This window comes from Capricornis sumatraensis, chromosome 14 (assembly GCF_032405125.1).
Source record: "Capricornis sumatraensis isolate serow.1 chromosome 14, serow.2, whole genome shotgun sequence".
NCBI lineage: Eukaryota > Metazoa > Chordata > Mammalia > Artiodactyla > Bovidae > Capricornis > Capricornis sumatraensis.
The window spans coordinates 55,170,821-55,192,778 of NC_091082.1; positions in this window are offsets into that span (position 1 = coordinate 55,170,821).

Consider the following 21,958-nt stretch of genomic DNA (forward strand, 5'->3'; position numbering starts at 1 on the left):
TAAGGAACTGTTTCAGATTGAAAAAGAGACAGGGAAACAATGTGTGGGGGTGGGTCCTGGGGAGCAGGACGCTGCAGAAGGACACAGGTGGCCTATGATGGAACGGACAGATGACTGTATTGCATCAAGATTAAATCTCCTGATTTTGATAATTGGGCTGTGGCTTCATAATGTTTTGCCCTTAGGAAAATGGAGAGGCAATGACGAAGGAAATGGTGCAAAATGTGAGCAGTTGGTGACTCCGGGTAAAGGGTCCGTGGGAGTTCCTTGTTCCATCCTTGTGACTTTTCTGCAGGGATGAAATCACAGCCAAACATCAATAAGAGGTTCGGATGGATGAAGCTGGCAGAGCAAAACAGAGTTTCTATAGGTGAGCTCATTGGCTTGAGATGAATGTGCCCTGGGGACATTCATTAAGAAAAACTCAAGAAGGATCCAAATCAAACACAATAGCTGTCTGGCTGTGGTGTCAAGCCAAACAAAACCTGTCCGGATGTGCCAGTCAACCCCAGGTGGCCAGCAGGTGTGGATCTTGCCTCTGGCGAGCATCAGAGCAGTTGAACAGGCTTTCTGGAGCAGGTGGCCTTGAAAACTGCCAAAGCACAGGACGCCTGCGAGCTGCCAGCTGAGCATGCGGAAGGCTGGCAGCCCCCTTGAAGGGACAGTCTGCACCATGTTCATCTCTAAGCTGTGCTCTCCCAGCAATGTTTCTTCACAATTTGCCCTCCTACATGGAAGGAGGAGCGCATGTCTGACTCTTTGAGACCCCATGGACTATAGCCTACCAGGCTCCTCTGTCCATGGAATCCTCCAGGCAAGAATACTAGAGTGGGTTGCCATTTCGTTGTCCAGAGGATCTTCTCAACTCAAGGATCAAACCTGGGTCTCCTGCATTGCAGGCAGATTCTTTACTACCTGTGCCACTAGGGAAGCTGTAACACACATGGAAGGCTGCAGAAAAAAATATGGCGTGGGCAGGTGGGGGTCTTGCTTGGTGCTATTTCCCCAATATGTTAATACACATCTGTGGAATGGCCCTGCAGTCCCACATGGCCATGGAGGGTGACTATAATTGTTCTTTTGCTTTTTTTTTTTTTCCTTTTTCTTTTAAGGACTCCCTTAGTCACTGGCCTGGCAACTTTGAAATGCTGCCAAAAGCAGAGATTCAAGAAGGTCCTGGGGGGATGGGAGAAAAACAAGTTTCTGGAGGAGAGAGCAGCTTGGGCAGGAGCTAGTGGGCAGGATGATCTGTCTAGCCTGGATGTTTATGTAGAGTCAGGCCAGGGGAATACTGGGGACAAAACTTTTGTGCCCTTGTCCAGCATAAGGGTCAGCACTGTTGAAGGGATACCAGGGAAGGCATTCAAAGACAGAAGGAGGCTGGCTGGCGAACACAGAGGGAGTCTGCCTGCCTCCCTAGCTTTCTCCTCAACCGGCATTCTCCGCTTAGCACATCAGTGAGGCTGCAGCCAGGGGAGCACCTCTTCTCAGCTCATGTGTCCAGGAGGCTGGGCCTCTTGTGGTGACGGGGGAGGGAGCATCCTGAACTTCATGCTGGGCAGACACTGAATGTCCTGGCTGGGCACCTGTCTCAGGATTTTCCTGTGGGACATGCATGCTGGGGTGGTGGTAGGTGGAGCACAGAATCTTGATTGGGATCAAGATCCCAGTGTCCTCCCTCACCGCTGGGCAAGTCTGTGCTCCTGGCATGGAGCCAGAAACACCACTCGTTTTATTAGTCAGCATATTCAGGAAACAGAAACAATAGGAGATGTGTGTGTGCAGAGAGAGAGAGGATTTATTACAAGAAGTTGTCTCACACAATTATAGAGGCTGAGAAGTCCCACGACCTGCCATTCTGCCAGTTGGATACCAAGGGGACCAATAGTGTAATTCCAATCCAAGTTCAAAGGCCTAGACCCAGGACAGCTGAGGTCTCAGTTTGAGTTCAAAAACAGGAGAAAGCCAACATCCCAGGGCAAGGTGTGGGGAGTTCTCTCCTAACTGGAGGATAAGCCTGTTTGTGCTACTCAGGGCTTTGACTGATTGGACAAGGCCCACCCCCAGCAAAAAAGACACTTTGTTTTACTCAGTCTGTGATTCAAAGGTTAATCTCACCCAGAAACACCCTCATGAATGACTCAGAATTATGCTTGACCAGGTGCTTGGGTACCCTGCGGCCCAGTCAAGTAGACACACAAGCTGACACACACATTATGCAGACACCTCCCAGTAACTCTGCTTGTGTTTTCAGGGTTCTCAGTTTATAGAGGCCAGCTGTCAGAGAGGTGAAAAATCTCTGCCCAGATCACAATCCCAGGAAGTGGCTGAGCTGGGAATAGAACCTGATGTGTCTGTCTCCAAATGTGCTAAAAGGCTGCTTTGGGAATCCTCAGCAAGAATGAAAGCTGCCTCGCTCCAGCTTCCCTGGGCTTACAGTGATGTGTTATCCAAGTGAAACAGGTTCCCTTGTTTGCCGGTGGCCTTCTGGGTGGTCTGATGCATAGCTCTGCACTGTATGAGTTTCTATTGGCCGCTGTAACACATCATCCAAACTCATGCCTTAAAACAATGAAAATTTATTATCTTAAAGTTATGGAGGTAAGAAGTCCAATATAGGCCTCAGGGCATTCAGGGTGAACACTCAGAGAGTAGGGAGAAACACTCAGAGATGAGGGGGAGCACTCAGAGATGAGGGGGAGCACTCAGAGATCAGAGGGAACATTCAGAGATGGGGGGAGGAAGCATTGTGAGGGCGGGGGAGGACTCATTGAGTAGGGAGAGCACTCAGAAATCAGGGATGGAGCACTCATAGAGTAGGGTAGCATTCATAGGGCATGGGAGCACTGATAGAGCAGGAGCACACCCAGAAATCAGGGGAGGGAGCACTCTGAGAGCAGAGGGAGCACTCAGAGTAGGGGGAGCACTCAAAGAGCAAGGAGGAACACTCAGATTAGGGAAGGGAGTGCTCAGAGATCAGGGATGGAACACTCAGAGAGCAGGGAGCACCAAAAAATCAGGGAAGGGAGCATTGTGAGAACAGAGGGAGTACTCGTAAACAGGAGGAGCACCTAGGGAGCAGGGGGTATGTTCAGAGCGGGGGGAGCACACATAGAATAGGGGAGCACTCAGATATCAGGGAGGGCGCACTCATAGACCAGTGGGAGCACTCATAAAGCAGGGGAAAATTCAGAGATCAGAGGGAGCCCTCAGAGATAGGAGGAAGTAGTCAGAGATCAGGGAGTGATGGTCGGGGGATGGTTACAGCAGCATGGACAACAGTCTAGAAGAGGCGGGCTTTTAACTTGGATGAAGAGAAAGTAAGTTGCTCATTCAAGTTGAAGGTCACTGCATAATCACTAGGCTGGGCATTGCTCTTTGCCCAGTAGATTTGGACCCTTGTCTATCTCATTAACTCCTGGACATGTCTTATAACTGAGCCAGTGCCCAGTAAGCATTGCAGGTTTGCACTGACCCTTCTCTGGGGCTATGGGAGTGGTGCCTGCCACCAAGTTGCGGTGAAAAGAAACCGTATTGTTTCAGAAGTTCTCTTTCTGACAGCCACACTAAATATCTAGTCCAAGGCTCCCCAACCCCACTTCAGGGTCAGAATGTTCCCAAAGAGTGGTCAATTTTTTAAAACTTCTTTTTAAAAATTAGCCTGGTTGTAGACAACTGGAACTTCCAAACCTTCTAATGACTCTTAGAGTCCCTTGATTAATTGGACGTTTTTAACCACACTGTGTCTCTGCTGATCTGCAGATAGTGGAGACTGAGAATTTAACAGGAAAGGAAAATGCAGTTGGGCTCTTTTCATTTCCGGAGAGCTGGGGAGGCGGAAGTCATTTTTTATTACTGCAGCTAATAAAGAGCCCTGTTTCTTCAACACAGAGGAGTGTGGAACAGTTTCCATGGCAGTGAACTGACGATTAAACACATGAGTTTATGGGGCTGGGAGCCAATGAGGTCTGGTGTGGTTACTGTTTAGCTATAGGGACTGGTCTCAGTTCTTTGTTTTCTCCTGGAGTTACTGGAGCTCAAGGCACACAGAGCTCTAGGTGCCTCACTCTGGCAAGTCACCTGTCCTAGAGGACATTGTCACCTGAGAGGTGGCCTTCCCAGAGCACTTTAAGAAGTGTTCCTTGCACATGCATGCAGACACACATTTATATACACACACACACTTATGCACATCAAATGCTTTCTTGACACAAAATTAAGTGATGCAGACAAAAGCCCAGGGCTTCCTGGATGGTAAAGAATCCACCTGCCAATGCAGGAGACACAGGTTCAACCCCTGGGTCAGGAAGGTCCCCTGGAGAAGCCAATGGCACTCCAGTATTCTTGCCTGGGATATGCCATGGACAGAGGAACCTGTGGGCTACAGTCTATGGGGTGGCAAAGAATTGGACATGATTTAACAACCAAATAACAACATAAAACACAAAGCAGACAAAAGCCCAACTTCCCCTCCAGATTCATTCCTCGAGTCCTGAACCCAGAGGGGACTCTGAGGTCAGTTCTCTGGCCTCATCTTGAGATGTGTTCCTACAGCCTGAGTCCCGTGCGTGACCACCTCCCTCCACCCAGCTCTTTCTCTCCCCTCTTAACCCTTTATCATAGGTGGTGGAGGAGAGGGGATTTGGCAGTTCGAGCCAAGGATCAGGGTCTGTACATTTTTTTTACCATGGACTCACCACTTCCCTGCAGCTTCTTGGATGCTTCTGGAGAGAGCATGAGCTCAGAGCATCACAACCTGGATTCAGGCCTGTGTTCAAGTCCCTTGTTACCACGTAAGGTCACCAGATAATAGACAGATCACCCAACTAAACTGGAATTGCAGATAAATGATGGGGAATGTTTTAGTGTAGTTATGTCCCAAGACATATTTGGGGATATAATTTTTAAACTAATATTATTCAGCATATGTCTCAAATTTCAATTTAACTGGGCTTCTTGTATTTTAATCTGTTAAATCTATCAATGCCATGTGACCTTGGGTAGGTTTCTTAATGTTTCTGGGCCTTGGTTTCCGCATCTTTTCAAGAGGGGGGATGATGATAACAGAGGTGACCTGAAGGTTCAGGGAGGGAACAGGATGTTCTGAGCACACAGAGCAAACCCCTGCCAACTGTGAAATCCGCTCACTCATCTGTGTGGTTGACAGCCTCACTCCTGACTGGGGTGGGGAGGGACAGTCCTGAGTGTCACAGTTGCTGGCTCTTTCCCCTGCACTTTTGCTGTGACATCAGTCCAAACAGGGGCCCTGCATGTAGCCGGTGGGCTGTTGGTTCCTTCACAGTTGTTTTCTGCTCTTTGGTGTGAGAGAATGCATTGGAGGCGAACCTTTGGTGGGCAGATTAGCACTGGTCCCCTTGCTGTATGAACATGGCAGGTCTGAAGACCCATTGCCTCCTGTTGCACGAACATTCCATCTGAGTGTCCTGCGGAGACCCGGCTATTGTCCTGAGATGCTGCAGATACTGGCCATCCCCTGTGGGCATTGCCCGGACCAGCAGGGGAATGGCTGACTGAGCCTTGCTGGGGAGGGAAGGGAATGGAGGAGAGGTTCCTCCAAAGAAGCAGGTTGCTTGCTTTCCCAGCAGTGACCCTGCTTGTCCCCCTGCCTGTCCCACAAGCAGGAGCCAGGATGTAGCTCAGATCCTGATGTGGACTGACTGGCTGGAGCACAGCACTTCAGAGGAGCGGGTCTTGTGAAAACGAAGCTGCAGATCCGTGCAGTCTGAGCCCTTTGGGTCGTGTGCCAGGTCATCTGTCCACTGGCCAAGCAGGCAGTTTCTGGATTCGTATCTCCAGGATCAGGGCACGCAGGTCCCAGGGAGTGAGCTGGGCTGATCTCCATGGATGGCTGGTTCTACCTTCTGGGATCCATGGCTCCTTTGGAAATCTGATGGGAATATGAGACCCCACTCGTAGGTAGAAAGACAAACGTGAATAATTTGATCCAAAATCAGTGGTTTCCTGGATCCCGGCTCCAAGCCGCCACCCATGCTCCCCCCACCACCCAGGGATCATGGACCCTGTGGCATTAGTTGATGTGGGGAAGTGAAAGTGAAAGTGAAGTTGCTCAGTCGTGTCCGACTTTGCAATCCCGTGGACTGTAGCCTACCATGCTCCTCCATCCATGGGATTTTCCAGGCAAGAGTATTGAAATGGGTTGCCACTTCCTTCTCCATAGGATCTTCCTGACCCAAGGATCGAACCTGGGTCTTCCCCATTGTAGGCAGATGCTTTACCATCTGAGCCACCAGGGACCTGTGCCCAAAGTTCAGAAGGGGGGAGTGGGTGGAGTAAAACAATAAAGGATGCAAATTTTGGAAACTCAGGCATCAGCGGGAGCAGGGTGGCTGGCAGCATCTGTGGTTCTCCCTCAGTGGACCAAGATCCTAGGTGACTGGCGGATCTAGACAACTTGCAGCGGCAAGATGGACATGTGGGAAATACAGGGACTGCCCCCTCCAACAGGCGGTTGGCGTGACCTAGGCAAGTTGGGAGAAGCAATGCTGGGCCCAGCGGGTCTATGGGCTGGTGGCCTGGTTTGGGGACTTCCTGGTCACAGTTAAGGCTGAGGGGTCTGCAGTTCACAACCTGCATCAATTTTCAAGGATGTAGGCGAATGCCCATCAGCAGCCTCCATCAGTGTCTCCCGGACAGCTACCTCTTGTTCTGTTTTCAAAATACTTGCCTCTCCTCCTGTTCTTCGTTAATGAACTCCTGGGAAGCGGCATGTGTGACTGTCAGTCATGCGGCATCCCCAGCAGAAGCAGTGCCCCTCCCCCTCCCAGTCCCTCCTGACTCTCAGAGGGGACCGCAGTATATTAAAGGAGCCGGGACTCATTTAGACAGAGCTTTTATTTGACATATTGCTATATTAATGTCAAGAAGTCCACCCTGGTGAGTACTCTAAAGTCAGCCTTCAGAACTGCATTACTGACAGGGAGACTGGAGTTTCAGGGTTTGCTGCTGGAAAAAAAAATCATCTCCAAGCTTCATTTTGAATTGTAGAAATCGGAATGAAAAATTCTATAATTGTCTGATGGGAAATCTATTGTCTCCTAAGATCACTTTCATTGATTCTCTTTCATATTTGTATTAAAACTAACAATAACCTCACCTGTAGGGGACTGTGGGAGTTGGGGGGGGCAGTGGGCCATGGGGAGGCAGGATGCGCACAGAGAAGAAAGTGGAAGAGGACGCATCCTGTGACCCCAGACTTTTGTCTCCCTTCATACAAGACAGTGGGCGACTGAGATTTTGCTAAAGGGGCATGCCACAGAATTACCACTAAATTATCCCAGCACTATCTCTGTGTCTGCTTTCTCTGTGTTGGGAAACAATGCTCAAGTGAGAATCCAGTCAGTGACCTTGGGTGTGTGAGAGAGACCTCTGCTGGCTGCCCTCCACTGCATCTGTGTAACGTTGAGTACAGCACATGCTTTGGGGAAGGAAGGAGGGGCTTATAAAACCCCATGACAGCATCCACAGCTGGGTGGATGCAGGGGTCACCTTGGCACCCGCATCAGGCATGGGACGTCCTCTGCGATGCTTGCTCACATGGATCTGAAGCTTTGTACCCCAACATCTGTTTGCTGCACTCCCACTTGACCTCTGACCCCATGCAAGTTACCTTGGGAGGTATCAGATGAGGATGCTTCTGCTTCTGCAGAGCCATGGACCAGTAGGATCAAGGCTGACTTCATCAAAATGTACTCTGTGAGTCAGGAAGTGGGGCCTCTGGGACCTTGCCTCTGGTACTCCTGCCCTTGTGCATCCCCCTCCTCGCTGCTCTGAGGTTGGTGTGGCAGCGCACACACAGAACCTTCTGAGACTGGCATGTGAGAACCATTTCTTCTGTCTTGGGTGCCCTCCTGCTTGCTGGTTTGCTCTCTTTCTTGCAGAAAGGTCTAGGATATCCTTTGGAAAGGCATGTGGAGGAGATTGTGGAGGGCAAGAGACACCCACCCTGGAAGGACAGCTGAAGCCCCAAAGCCAACCCTGTGAGCAAACCTTCCTGGAGGCAGGACTCCCCCACCCCAGCCTCAGTTGGGGTTTCATGTTGCAGCCTCGCTGAGACCTCCTGCGAGGCCCCAAACCAGAGGCACCCAGTTCAGCCCCTCTCGGCTTCTGGAGGTTCAGGAAGAGCATGAGGTCACGAGTGACTGTTGTTTAAGCTAAGCTTTAGGGTGATTTGTTCATCAGCCTCAGATAACAGATAACAAATATGATTGGTGCTGGGAGCTGAAGCCAAGTAGAGATGGAATGATCTGGAGCTGGGGGAGGGGGGCTCCAAGGGGCTGTGGGTGGTGGTGGTGGGAGTCCAAGGTGAGGATAAGATATAGCTGGTATGAATGGAGAGGAACCGGTACCCTGAATAGGAAGGGCAAACTCCAGAGCAGGCGTGGGTTGGAGGAGAAAGGGGCTGGAGGGGAACATCCATGGAGATGCCAGAACAAAGGCTTGTTTGGATGCAGCGTTGGGAATGCAGTTACCTGCGCTTTTCTTTATTCGGTTCTCACCTGTGCTGTGGTCTAGCATCTCTAGAAGAGGGGAGGGTAGGGGCATTGGTGAGCCTCACAGTGAAACAGGGGAGCTTCTTGCCAGCAAAGGCCGGCCAGCCCCCCGCTTCTGCCCTGGAGCTATCCCAACCGTGAGTTTGCTTCAGTTCCCTCCTCTCCCTCCTGAGTCACGGCACCCCTTTCTCTCACAGACATGCTCTGGTCCAGCCACTGCCATCTCAGGGAGGAAGGATGCTTTCAGAGCACACCTCTTCTGTTTCTTGGCCTTTTTCTCTACTCCCACCCCCCTAATTCCAGTGACACAAAGACCTCTGGAAATGTGTTCACAGGATGCAGTTTCCTCCTCATCTGTGCTCAACCTCTATGGGCTGGTCTGGCTTCCCACCTCTGCCCACCCCTCCTCTGCAGTTGTGATGGTCAGAGTCACCCTTGGCAGCCATGGGGCCACACCCACTGCCTGCTTTTCTATCCCCAGCTCCCTGTACGAGGCTCCTTCTGGCCCTTTCTAGAAGGTTATTCTCTTGGTTCTGCCTCCCTGGTGCCTCCTCTCATCTCTCGCTGTCTTCCTCCTCCCTTCCTAGGATCTGACCTGTGTCCCCAGTCAGACTATGTCAGACGCCTTTAGGTGAGGGTAACCAAGGTTGGAGCCCTGTTTTATGGGACTGTTTTAGAGGAAAGTAAAGGGACGGTTGGGTGGCTGGCTCCCAGCAGTTTCAGCGTCTCCAGATCAGGCAGTGACGGGATGCCCTGTCTCATCTTTATGTTCCACCAGGACCCCAGGTGGTGATTCAGTTCTCTGCACACCCTTCTGTGCCTGCAGCGACAGGTGTCCTGCCAGCGAATGTCACACCTCAGACTCCCGAGGTAAAGCGCTGCTGGAAGTGCCCCTGTGGCCAGCAGCTTCCAAACCATCCAGCCCGATCTGCTCTACTCCTCGCTCCCCAGAGTCACACTGGGCTCCCGCAAGCCCCTCGATCAGCACAACACCCTCCTTAGCCCTCCCCAGCTCCTGCCTTTCCCCTTTTTGTTCAGATCTTTTTTTTCTTTCTTAAATGGATTCCTCATTGCAACGTTCTGGCTACATCCACTGAAGTCAGATCGTCCTGTTTTTCAGAGATGGTCCTGCACCGGGAAATGAAGTTATCAACTTGGCAACTTATTTTATTACCAGTGTTCTTGCTGGAGTCCCAGGATCTCAGCGCTTCCCCACACCTGGCTCCGTGTTCAGGCCAGCTTCTGAGCTAGGGGTCCTGTCTGCTCTCCTCCCTCCCCTCCCCTCTCTCCTCTCTGCGTTCATGATAACATCTCTCTCTTTTCCCTTCTTTCCCTCTTTCCTCCCTGTGTCTGTTTGTCTCTCTCTCTCCCTCCTCCCTCCGGGTTAATCAGAGAGCTATGAATCAGACAGATGTAAGCGAGAGGCTCCCTGTGTCCACCCTTAGGCCCAGAGCGGGAGTGGGGGGCTCCCCCATCTCTCCCCAGCCCACTGCAGAGCAGACCTCCTTGCAACTGTAGCCAATCACAAAATAAGCCCCTGGTTGTTTCCGAGCGAGCTCTGCACAGCATTCCATTATGACATTCTGAAAACCTGGTTACTTATAAAGCAATTTGCTCCTGCAGGCTGGTTTGAGATTAAAATGGTAATTATCTTGCAAATGACTGTAACTGTCTTTCATAAATGTGGCGATGTTCGAGCTGTGACTGACTGTGGGCCGGTAGCATAATGGGTTTAATAAACGATATCTTCTGTATATTGTAGGATCCCAGCCTATGAGTTTGCGGGGGACCATTCTGTCATTTCAGTGAGATGGATCCCATTCTTCTCTGTAGCCAGTATCTTTCTCAATAGCATGTGCTCATCAGTTTTTCTTAATAGGACATTTTTCTTTAGGATAATTTGTAAATTGTTAATCTGTTTCACCCACTCGATGGGCATGACGAGTTTGAGCAAGCTCCAGGAGTTGGTGATGGACAAGGAAGCCTGGCGTGCTGCAGTCCATGGGGTCACAAAGAGTCGGACAGGACTGAGCCACTGAACTGAACTGAACTGAATCTGCTTTAATGATCTCTCATTTCCATAAGCCTCTCCCCTTAAGTTTTGCTTTTCCTGTTGCCTCTGGGAATGCCTCTCAGACAGACTGGGACCTGGAACCCTTGGCTGCAGTGCTTGCACCTGGACCACTTCTCTTCCAGCAACAAAATACAAAGAAACTGTTAGGGACTAAGAATAACTACGTGCATGCGCAGTTAGGGCAAATGCTGGACAAGAGATACAAAGAGACCGAAAACTCAACTACCACTTTAGAAGAGCTAGTAGCAAAAGCAGGGTACTATGCATGCTCCCTGCACTCAATACCACCTACACCACACCTCTGGCCCAACCCTTGACATTCCCCTCCCCTCCCCTCACATAGGGAACAAGCTTCTGCCCTAGGGAGCAGGCGAGGGAGCCTGTTATTTGTTTTCTCTCCCTCCTCCTGCAGCAGTGTGTGCATGCTCAGTTGCTCAGTCGTGTCCGACTCTTTGCGACCCTATGGACTGCAAGCCCACTCTGTCCTTGGGATTCTCCAGGCAGGGATACTGGAGTGGGTTGCCATTTCCTCTTCCAGGGGATCTTCCCAACTCAGGGATCGAACCTGCATCTCCTACATTGGCAGGCAGATTCTTTACCAGTCTGCCACCTGGGAAGCTGCAGCAGGGGCCCCAGTAAAAGCCTTGCCTGAATTTCTAGTCTGAGCCCTCGTCAATTTCTACTGATTAGGGAGCCAAGAGCTCACCACCCACGGCCCCTCTGCAGCACACATGGCTGCTTCTTGCTTTCTTCCAGGTGGCATGGGGTGAGGGTAGAGGTGTGTCTGAGGGCCTGGCTGAAGAGGTGGCTTAGGTGGTTTGCCCACCCCCTTGGTGGTGCACTCTGAGGTACCCTGCTTTTGCTCCTGGCTCTTCAGAAGCAGCAGTTGGACTTTTTTGTCTCTTTGTATTGTCTGTGTATCTTGTAGGTAATTTGCCACTACTGCTCATGCACATAGCTACTTTTAGTCCATTATAGTATCTTTGTATTCTGTTGCTCAAGGAAACTTGTGTCCAGATGCAAGCACTGCTGCCAAGGGTCCCAGGTCCCAGCCTGTCTCAGTAGCCGAGGGTTCAGGTCCTGGATTCTAGCCTGCATTGATCAAGGGCTTACCTTTGTGACCAAGCATTTCTCAGACACCAGCCAGGTGTCCTGCAATACAGCTCAACGCTGACACTGTCTACTTGCAACTAGTGTCCAATTTCACAGGATGGGGACTCAGTCCCACAAGATTGCTCCCCATTTCAGATGCCAATCACAAGTTCAAGCAGTCACTTGCGCTTATTGCCAGTCTAACTGACTGGCAATAAACCAGAAGTTCCCATCACCCCCATCCCCACTCTGGGCTTGATGAATTTGCTAGAGTGGATCACAGCACTTGGGAAAGCAATTTACTCCCTGGATTATGGGTTTATTACAGAGGATATTAAAGAGTATAGATCAATAGTCAGATGAGATACATGGATTTGAGGTCTTGAGCAAAGGGGCTCTGATCCTTGTGGCAGTTGGGGTCCAGCATGTTGGCACCTAGGAGCATTCTGATTGCCCAGGCTAGAAGCTCTCTGAACCCTCTCTCTTTTTTTTTTTTTTTGCCAGGGTCCAGCCCCAGCAGGATCCAGGGGTTCCCTCAGGATGGATGGAGTTGGCAAGAGAGAGAGAAAGAGACGGGGAGACCAAGCTTAGGAGGAGCAGGTCTGTAACTTTATTTTTAAAAAGAGCTTTTATACCTTGGGTTGTACATAGAGGGGAATGGAAGATGCAGAATCATGCAGGGTCAGCCGTTCTGACCCTTATTGAAACCAGGCTTTCTTTCTGCATACCTTTCCATATACAAAGGTCTTACGTGGTTTACCTCATCTTCTGGCCTGGAGGCCTGTTAACATTTTATGACCCCTTTTTCTGATAAAGGTTAATCAACCAGAAAACTTATTTTCTCTAAAAGTGTTTATTCTAAAGTCCGGTGCCACTCTCAGAAAGTACTAAATAAAGTTACATTCCTATGGGGCAAAGGTGCAGTAGGTTATAACAAAGAAAGAATTTATTAACTCAAAGGTCTAATGTTGCTAACACCAAGGCTGCTACTAATTTTCCCTACATACCAACTATATTAACTAATATACTCCCAGGCACACAATGGGTAGGGGATATGGAAACTTGGCGGCAAGCATTGGCTCAACAATGAATCCTTCACCAGCATAATTTGAATAATTTTTATTCCTCAAAGGGCTCTATGCCTATTAAGACTTTAGAATGTTTAAGTTTCCCTGCCTTTCATGGTTGGGAAGTTGTGAACAATAATGTGCGTTAGTTGTAAGAGTATGGATAAACCTGCCACACAAGTTAGAATGCTAACAGAGGGGTTTGAATTGAAATATTCCTTTCATGCCCAGGAGACTTATCAACTAGAGCCCTAAGGTGATTTTCTCCAGAGAAAGGTGGTAGGGGATAGCCCCCTGTTAAAGCCAGAAGAGTAAGTGAAAGGCATAATATAGTAAACACTAGACAGACAGATTTTGGTATCGGGGTAGATGCTTGAGCAGGTCCAGGGAGTCCCTCGAGTCCTGATCCGCCTTGCCTGTCAGGTCTCTCCTCCTGACCTTGTCATGGATGGGATCTCATGTGCTGGCTCCTGGCATTTTTTATGGAGCCTTCACTGCATAGGTATGATTGGTAAAACTATTGGCCACTGGAGATTGATTTACCTCCAGCTCCTCCTTTCCCTGGAAATCAGGAGCTAGGACTGCAAGTTTCAGTGCTGGAAAGAACCAACTGGAAGAAGCAACTCTATTCCTGGTAGGTTCCCCTGGCAACCATCCTGCATCCTTAGATGCTCCTCAAAAGTCACCTCACTAACATATTCTCCAGTGTGGTGGAGAGAGGCTTGTTATTTCTACCAAGTCAACCATTTCACCGTAGCGGCTCTGAAGTGATTTCAGGAACGGAGGACAAGAGACCCAGTATTGTAACGAAAGACCCACTGCTCTTACTGTTCAGGAAATTCCAAGAGTTTGGGGAGTTTGGAACCAAATATATGTGAGACCAAATATATATAACCAAAGACCAACTATATATGAGAAAAATATTTTGACCATCTGAATACCAGATACATATTTCTCATAAATCACAATATGGTAGTAACTGTCTCACAGTCACTGACATGCCCAGAGCAGGCATCAAGGTGACAGAATCTGGAGGCAGTGTGCTGAGTATGAGAGGTCCACACCTCCTTCCCCTTTTCTATAGGTACATGACCTCAAGAGGATAAAGGTTTTAGCCCCCTTTTTGCTACATGCCAGATCAAGAAGTCCTTCCCAACAAAAGGTTGGGAAGTGTAGGCTACTCAGGTACTGAGTAGATCTGGTTCTTAGGACACCAGGAGGCCAGGGAATTGGGAATGGAATGGGACTGAGGGATTCTGGCCTACTGATTGGGATTGAGAAAGGCACAGGACTCACAGCATTAGGGCTTGGGACTCTCCTGCAGGCCTTGGCCATAGTCTAGAAAGTTCTCCTGGAATCTGCTGTGACAGGATGACCTGGTAGACCTAGGCATGGAATCACTGTTTGCAATGGCCTCAAAATACAGGTAATAGGTATGGAGTTTCTCTCCAGCTGGGTCTCCCTCAGTCCTTGCTTGGTGAAGGGGATATATGAAGACAGGTGGGCCCAGCAGACCCAGAGGTTGGTCCAGTGTGGATCCCCGTCTCTATGTGCAGCCACTTGAGATCTCAGCAAGCGAACCTGAACTGGGCAGACATGTGTACATCACATGGCATGTCCCTGGACCAAATGTAGTCACTGGGATGTTCCCTGAATTCAGTGTAGCTGTGGGTGTACATGCAGAATATGCCAGACCCAGGATGGGACAAAGAGACAGAGAAACTGCCAGCAAATCCAGGAGGCAGGGATCAAAAGCCTGTGAGAATTCCTCAGAAAGTTAAACATAGAGTTACCATATGGCCCAGCACCTCCATTTCTGGGTATGGACCCTAAAGAACAGGAAACAGGAACTCAAGATGCCTGTACACTAATGTTCATAGCAGTGTCCTCCATGATAACTGGGAGGTGCAAACCACCCAAGTATATATCAGTGGAGAAAGGATGAAGAAAAAGGCAGCTTGCCCACAGGATAGGATAGTATTTGGCTGCAAAAAGAAATGATCCACGCAACTGACACATGGAAGAACCTCGAAAACATTATGCTCAAGGACAGAAAAGACCACATACTGCATAATTCCATTTATATAAATCATCCAGAATAGGTAAGTTGTAGAGACAGAGAGTGGATTGGTGGTGACCAGGGGCTGGGGGAAGAAGGGATGGGGAGTGACCACTTAATGAGTGTTTTCTTCTGGGATAAGGCAAGATCTCAGCGTGAGATAAAGATGATGGCTGCACTGTACTGGGAATGCACTAAACACCACTGAATTGAACCTTTCAAAGAGATTCACTGTTAATTTTATGTTATGTGAACTTTGTGTGTGTGTGTGTGTGTGTATGCACGTGTGCACCCAGTTGTGTCTGACTCTGCGACCACATGGACTATAGCCTGCCAGGCTCCTCTTGTCCACGGGATTTTCAAGGCAAGAATACTGGAGAGGGTTGCCACTCTGTTTAAAAAATAAATGAACACTTAGGATTCAGCGAGAAAAGTGTGTCTCTTCTTCTGAGTTGAGCAGTTCTGTGATTGGCTTGCAGGCAAAACCCCTCCACCAGGGATGCAGATAAAGATGCTGCCCAAACTGATTCTGGAGGCTCGGCTGCAAAGGTTGAGGTCGTGTTGCACTCTTGGTGGATGGAGGAAGGAGCTGTCTGGGAGGAGTGGATGGCATACTGGGGGAGGTGGGTGCAGCTGTTGTGCCAGTAAGAGGCTGTCTAGGCAGACCATGGTTTAGTCCTAAAATATCCAATCAGATTTTTAATCCCATGGGTTTGTATGTGGCAGTACAGAGCAGCCACCTTCATTCAAAGTGCAGGAGCTTGCTCATTTCACAAAACAGAAGCCTGTTTTTGTCCAGAAGCCGAGGATCCAACCCTGAGCAGCACCTGGGGTTCTCTGAGGGTCTCGGCATCCAGCTTTGTCCTCTGGAACCTAAAGTTTCCAGGAGCACGGATTTGAACTCATGTTTCATGTGCTAAATTCTGAAACAGGGAAGTTCTCCCTTTGGTGAAAGCCATTATATCTGTCAATGCCTTGATGTTTTTGAATCCTTTGTGGCCCCAAATCAAATAGAAATTTTTTACATCCACACCTGAAACATCCTTGTTCCTGTCTCCTTTCACCGAAAGGATTTCTCCCTGTGTGATTATCACAAATCACCTCTGAATGGTGCTTTACCATTCAGCTCTTGGGGCTTGGGCATTCATTAAAAAGGCAGACACATGCCTACCCATTTGTGCGTGGCCGTTTTTAAATAGGAAGCGTTGTCCGTGGATATTTATATATATGTATACAGTATTCACTGGCACAGATGCCGTCTCCCACTTCCATTAATGAAATTATCCTTACAGAATTATCGTCACTAAGCAGTTGCCTTTCCACCACCCCATGACTCATTGTGATTTCTGCCATTTTCCATCACAATGACTACGGGCAATTACTCAGGCTTTGTAATTCAACACCCGGCTTTCTGCCTATGGAGAGTGTTCGAATAAGATGCAGTTTTTTTATAGCTGGAAGAATGTTAATGGATGACAATAGGTTGAGCACAAGAGAGCCAGTGCCTTGGAGAAGCAGCCGTATGGATCGCTATCTGTCCCTGCTGCGTTTGCAATAAAAGCTTTCTCAACTTTTCTGTTGCTTGAACAGCAATTACTAAAACATTCTACTTGGGAAAATGCATTAATTAGATGCTTTCTAGAGATTTTTCAGGTTTATCAACCCAAACGCCTGTATAAACTCAGAGGAAACGTGCAAATGTTAATGGAGCATGAACCTCTGGTTCTGCAGCCTGGCCTCAACATTCCTCCTGCTCCTGGGCTGCTGGGGGTCTTATCTGGGAGGAGCTGTGCCAGCCCTGGGCACAGACACCAAAGTCACAGCAGGGATGAGGACTTCTGGTTACTCCATAAAATGCCCAAAGGACCTCTCTGTGACCAGTGAGGCCGCCAAAAGAAGGACATGTGATCTCTGCTCTAAACAATTCTCAGTTGGTGGCAACTGGTCCCAACCTTTCTTGTCCTCCCAGTTGTCCCCAGTGTGTGGCTTTGGCAAATGACTTAAACTTTATGGGTATCAACTCCCTCATTTGTAGAATGAGAGTGATAATAGCACCTCTGATCACCATAGGGTGGTTTTGAAAATTTGCTGAGACAATACACACAACTTAGTTATAAATACAACACCTATTACACAATAAGGACGCTATGAATGTCAGCTACCATTATCATTATATAAACCAGTCAATCTTGAAGGAAATCAACCCTGAATATTCATTGGAAGGATTGATGCTGAAGATGAAGCTCCAATACTTTGGCCACCTGGTGCGAACAGTCCACTCATTGGAAAAGACCCTGAAGCTGGGAAAGACTGAAGGCAAGAGAAGGGGATGGCAGAAGGTGAGATGGTTGGATGGTATCACTGACTCAATGGACATGAGTTTGAGCTAACTCTGGGAGATAGTGAAGGACAGGAAAACCTGGTGTGCTGCAGTCCATGTGATCAAAAAGTCAGACACGACTGAGTGACTGAATGACAGCAACCCTCATTATTATTACTTCTGTTACTGGAATGTCACCTATGGGAGAGAAGGAAGCAGGCTGTTCTGTCTACTGTTACACCCTGGGGCTTAGGATGAAGCCTTGTGTTACTCAAGTCCTCAGCTTCTGTGTCTTGAAGAACAGAATATAGTTATTATTATCCTTGTTATATTATTATTCTTGTTATTTGGAGAAGGCAACGGCAACCCACTCCAGTACTCTTGCCTGGAAAATCCCATGGACAGAGGAGCCTGGAAGGCTGCAGTCCATGGGATCGTTGAGGGTCGGACACAACTGAGTGACTTCACTTTCACTTTTCACTTTCATGCATTGGAGAAGGAAATGGCAACCCACTCCAGTGTTCTTGCCTGGAGAATCCCAGGTACAGGGGAGCCTGGTGGGCTGCCGTCTATGGGGTCGCACAGAGTCGGACACGACTGAAGTGACTTAGCAGCTTAGCAGCATCCTTGTTATTGTCATCATCCTGTTAGAGGAGGGGCAATTGTAGGACAAATAAAGGTGGGGGTAAGGGGTGCGGAGGGAGTGAGGATACTCCAGGCAGGGGTCTAGGAAGGTTTGCAAGGTGTGGGGCTCAAGCTGGCCTTTCAGGGTGAGGAGGATGTTGGTGTTGTAATAAGCTGATGTTAGGAGCACTCATTACACGCTTGCATGCTTTTAGTGCTTCTGTTTAAACTCATTCATGTCTCCTGATCTCCCTGCTCCACCCATGTAGGAAGCTGGTTTCACATTAAATTGGATGGGATAACAGCCAGTGGGGACGTCCTGGTGATACTTGGCCCTCCTGATCAGGACTTTCTACAGCCCTCTTGGAGAGGAGATTCACAGCGTCTGGCCATGGCCACCCCAGCCCATCCCTTTGGCTGGAATAACTGCCTCCACACCCCCACCCCCCACCCCCTGCCACTTCATGTTGTGTTCAAGCCTCATGGTACTCAGGGCCCCTGCTTCTTGTCATTCTACTTTGTGAGTTGCCTGATTCCTTGTTTAAAGATGTGACCTCCGTGTTTTTGGAATACAGTTCTGGACTGAAGAGAAACCCCACTCCAGCCAGATGTTCATGTCCAGCAAAGATGAAGGCCTCTGTGAACCCATCAGGAATGAGTTCAGTGAGTTGCTGCCGCAGCAGTTTGTGTAGGAATGGACTGAAGTTCCAGGAGTCAGCAGCTGCTGTCCGAGGCCCCAGAGGCAGCCAGATCTGTCTATGCCAGAGACCATGTAGACTGATGGACCTGGCATAAATTCCAAGCAGGCCTGCCTCCTTTCTCCTGACCCTGTGGCTGGAATCACTTTGGAGCCATCAGTCCCACTTCCCATTCACTGCTTACTTTACGGGACTTTCCTGGTGGCACTAGTGATAAAGAACCTGCCTGCCAAGGCAGGAGACATAAAAGACATGGGTTCAATCCCTGGGTGGGAAAGATCCCCTGGAGGAGAGCATGGCAACCATGCTCTAATATTCTTGCCTGGAGAATCCCATGGACAGAGGAGCCTGGCCGGCTACAGTCCATGGGGTTGTACAGAGTTGGACACGACTGAGGTGATGTAGCATGCACACATACATGTTCACTGTATAGACCACCTCGCTGGAGTGGCAGGTGATAAGCAACCTTGGGGGTACCAGCTGCGGATACAGGTTCTGGAGGGAGTGGAAGGTGATGAAGAGACCCTGACCTCTTTCCAAGCTATAGTGGGAAGTGTGGGCCACCCCTGCCTGTGGACCTAGAGCAGAAATGCCCCTGGTATGACTGATGGAGGACAGCTTTGGACTGTCGAAGCCCCTCAAATGCAGGAGAAAGAAAGTTTTGCGTGAACCCAACCTCTGTGTTTTCATGTGGTATCACAGCACCTCTTCACCAGCCTGGGAAACTTCTCCAGTCTGCTCCTGCTTTCTGGACAAAATTGATAAGACTTCCAGGGGCTGGGTTCCCAAGAGCATTTGTCCCTTCCCAGCTGGCTTTTGCTTTTTAATGAACATGATGAAGAGTGGGCTTTATCAAACTGTCCTCCAGAACTAATCTCTGAAGATGCAGCCACTTCAGAGGCAGAAGCCAACCTTGGAGAACTTGACGTGTGGGCAGACGTGACAGACATCGACCCAACTGTACGCCATCTTTGGGGCACATGTGGCTCCTTGAGAGAGACGCACATGCAACATATATGTGGGGGATGCACCGAGCTGTGGAGGGTTCCGAAGATGCTGAAGTGCCACACCAGGGGCCCTTCCCGGCTGAGGAGAGGGTCACGGTGCAGGCGTACATAGCAAACAAGTTGAGTGAAAGGGAGCCTGTTGGCTGGGGAGCTGGTCACCATGGAGGCAGGGAGTGACAACGGAGGTCAGGTCAGCAGAATGCTGAAGGCTCACTCATAGTGCTGACCTGGGCTGATGACACAGGCTCCACAATTCAGTGACCTGGCCATGACCTGCACCAATGGGGTGAAGCGGCTGAGGGCCATCTTGGCCCTCCTGGGCCTGGCTTTCAGGAGGAGGTGGGGCAGCAGGAACTTGGTGGTAGGGGGCTCTCCTGGCAGGCAGCTCACTTGGGGTAATTCTAAGGAGGAAAGGTTGCTTCTCACCAGGCAGCCCATGAAATATTACATCTGGAATCTTAGCTGCGTGTCCTTGCATTCCTTCAAGCTCTGCCCTCTCTCCACCACTGGCCCAAGGCCTGTTTCTCTCTCCTCCCTTCCCAGCCAATCTTGTTCACTTCTCCTGGGAAACCCCGCCTATTCTAGGACTCACATCCCTGGAGACGGGGGTGATTTGTGGTGACAAGGAGGGGACCACACAGTCGGGGGAGCAGCTGTCCCCACACCAGGGCCTCTAAGGGACCCTGTAGAGGTTTGCTGAGTTCCCTGTGATTGCAGAGATGGGGGTCACAGAAAAACAGGAAAGGGCAGTAGGGTAAAGTACTCCCAAAGGGAAGGATACCAGGCCAGGAGGTGCCCTTTCACACCCAGGTTTAGTCACAAACGTTCTGCATATCAGATCATCAGGTCTGGGCCCCGGTCCCCTCTGGAGAGAAAGACTCCTTCATCTCTGTGGATCAGGATGGGCAGCAGTTGGTGGTGGTGGGGGTGCGTGTAGGGACTGTGGGTTTATAGTCCAAGTCCCTTCTCTGCCCCACACTGGTCATAGCAACTTGACAGAGGCTGGGCTGACCAAGCCAAGAATCACGAGCTTATAAATGACAGCTATTCAAAACCTCTACATCTTGGGGTGGTTTGACTTGAATTGAATAATTTGACCACTCTGAGCCTTGATTTCTTCTCTGATAAGGTGGAGAAAAGACACAGTAGCTACCTGTAAAGAACGTCATGGAGATGAAACAAGATGGAAGTGATGAGCGCTTACCTAGTCCCCAGAGAGCACAAGCCACTCACCCTGGAAGCTGCTGTTCTAGAAAGCAGAGCAGAGGCATGGTCGTCCATTCCAAAGTGCTCATCTTTGTTTTTGAATGAATTTGAACAGCGTTCTGTCCCTCGACACTCCATCTTGCTTGATACAGAAAGGGATGGACTAGTGAGCTGGGATGTCATAGCAATGTGGGTTCAACCTTTGGACAAGGGCAGCCCTGCCAGGGACTCAGTTCTTACTGAAAGTGTATGATGAAAAGAGTGACCTTTCTCCCCCACACCAGCCATCAGAGGTAAGGATATTCCCCACACATCCCAGCCCATCTTTGCAACCTGCTGGCTTCCTGTCACCTGTGATACAGCCACACCTGGGTTCTCCTGGAAAGTGCAAAGGCCAGGAGGGCGTGAGAGGCAGACGCTGCCTGCTGTGCACCTGCATTGGAGACCCAGGTGTTAGAAACACATTTTCCTGAGCTCATGTCAAGCCTTAGGATCTGGAACCTTCAGCATCCAGAATCCAGGGCATCTCTGTTCCAGGTCCACAGGCAGGGCTGGCCCATACTTCCCTCTATAGCCTGGAGAGAGATCAGGGTCATGGGAGGTAGCAGACTGAGGCAGCCTCTTCACCACCTTCCTCCCTCTCCACATCTCTCCTGCGTAACTCTGCCAGACCTTCTTCAAAGCCTGGATCGCCTGCAGAGTGCCTGGGCAGCCAGCTTTGGGGGAAGACAGAGTGTTGGGTGGAGGGTGTTCGAAGCCAGGCTGGACTGCAGGGAGAGATTTGTTGTGGCGTCTTGGTGGTACCCCCTCGGTGCTGAAGAGAAGTTCACTGTGTAAGCCAGAAACACAGGAGAGAGAGGACCAAAAGGGGGCCTGCACTGTCCCTTCAAGAGCCTGTCACCATGGAGAGGGGCAGCAGAACAAAGCAAAGAGAGGCCAGGGAGCCCAGAGCTGGCACTGGGTCATGAGTGTCTAGCCTCCCCCAAGTAATGTGAGTCATGTGTCTGAGCTGTTGGCATCTACTTCCTCCTGCGGGTGGTCTTGCCTCCGGCCAGTGACTCAAAGCCTGAGCCTCTGATCATGGGCTGGGCTGCAGCTGCGAAGCACGTCCTCATGTGGTCACACACACACACACGTTCCTTGGTTTGTGCACAGAGGTGCCCCTACTGATGTCTCATGAGAACATTATTTCCTTTTAAACCAATTGAATTCAGAATCTTGGAGAGGAGTCTGCTCACCTGTGTTCACTGCAATATTATTTACAACAGCCGAGGGATGGA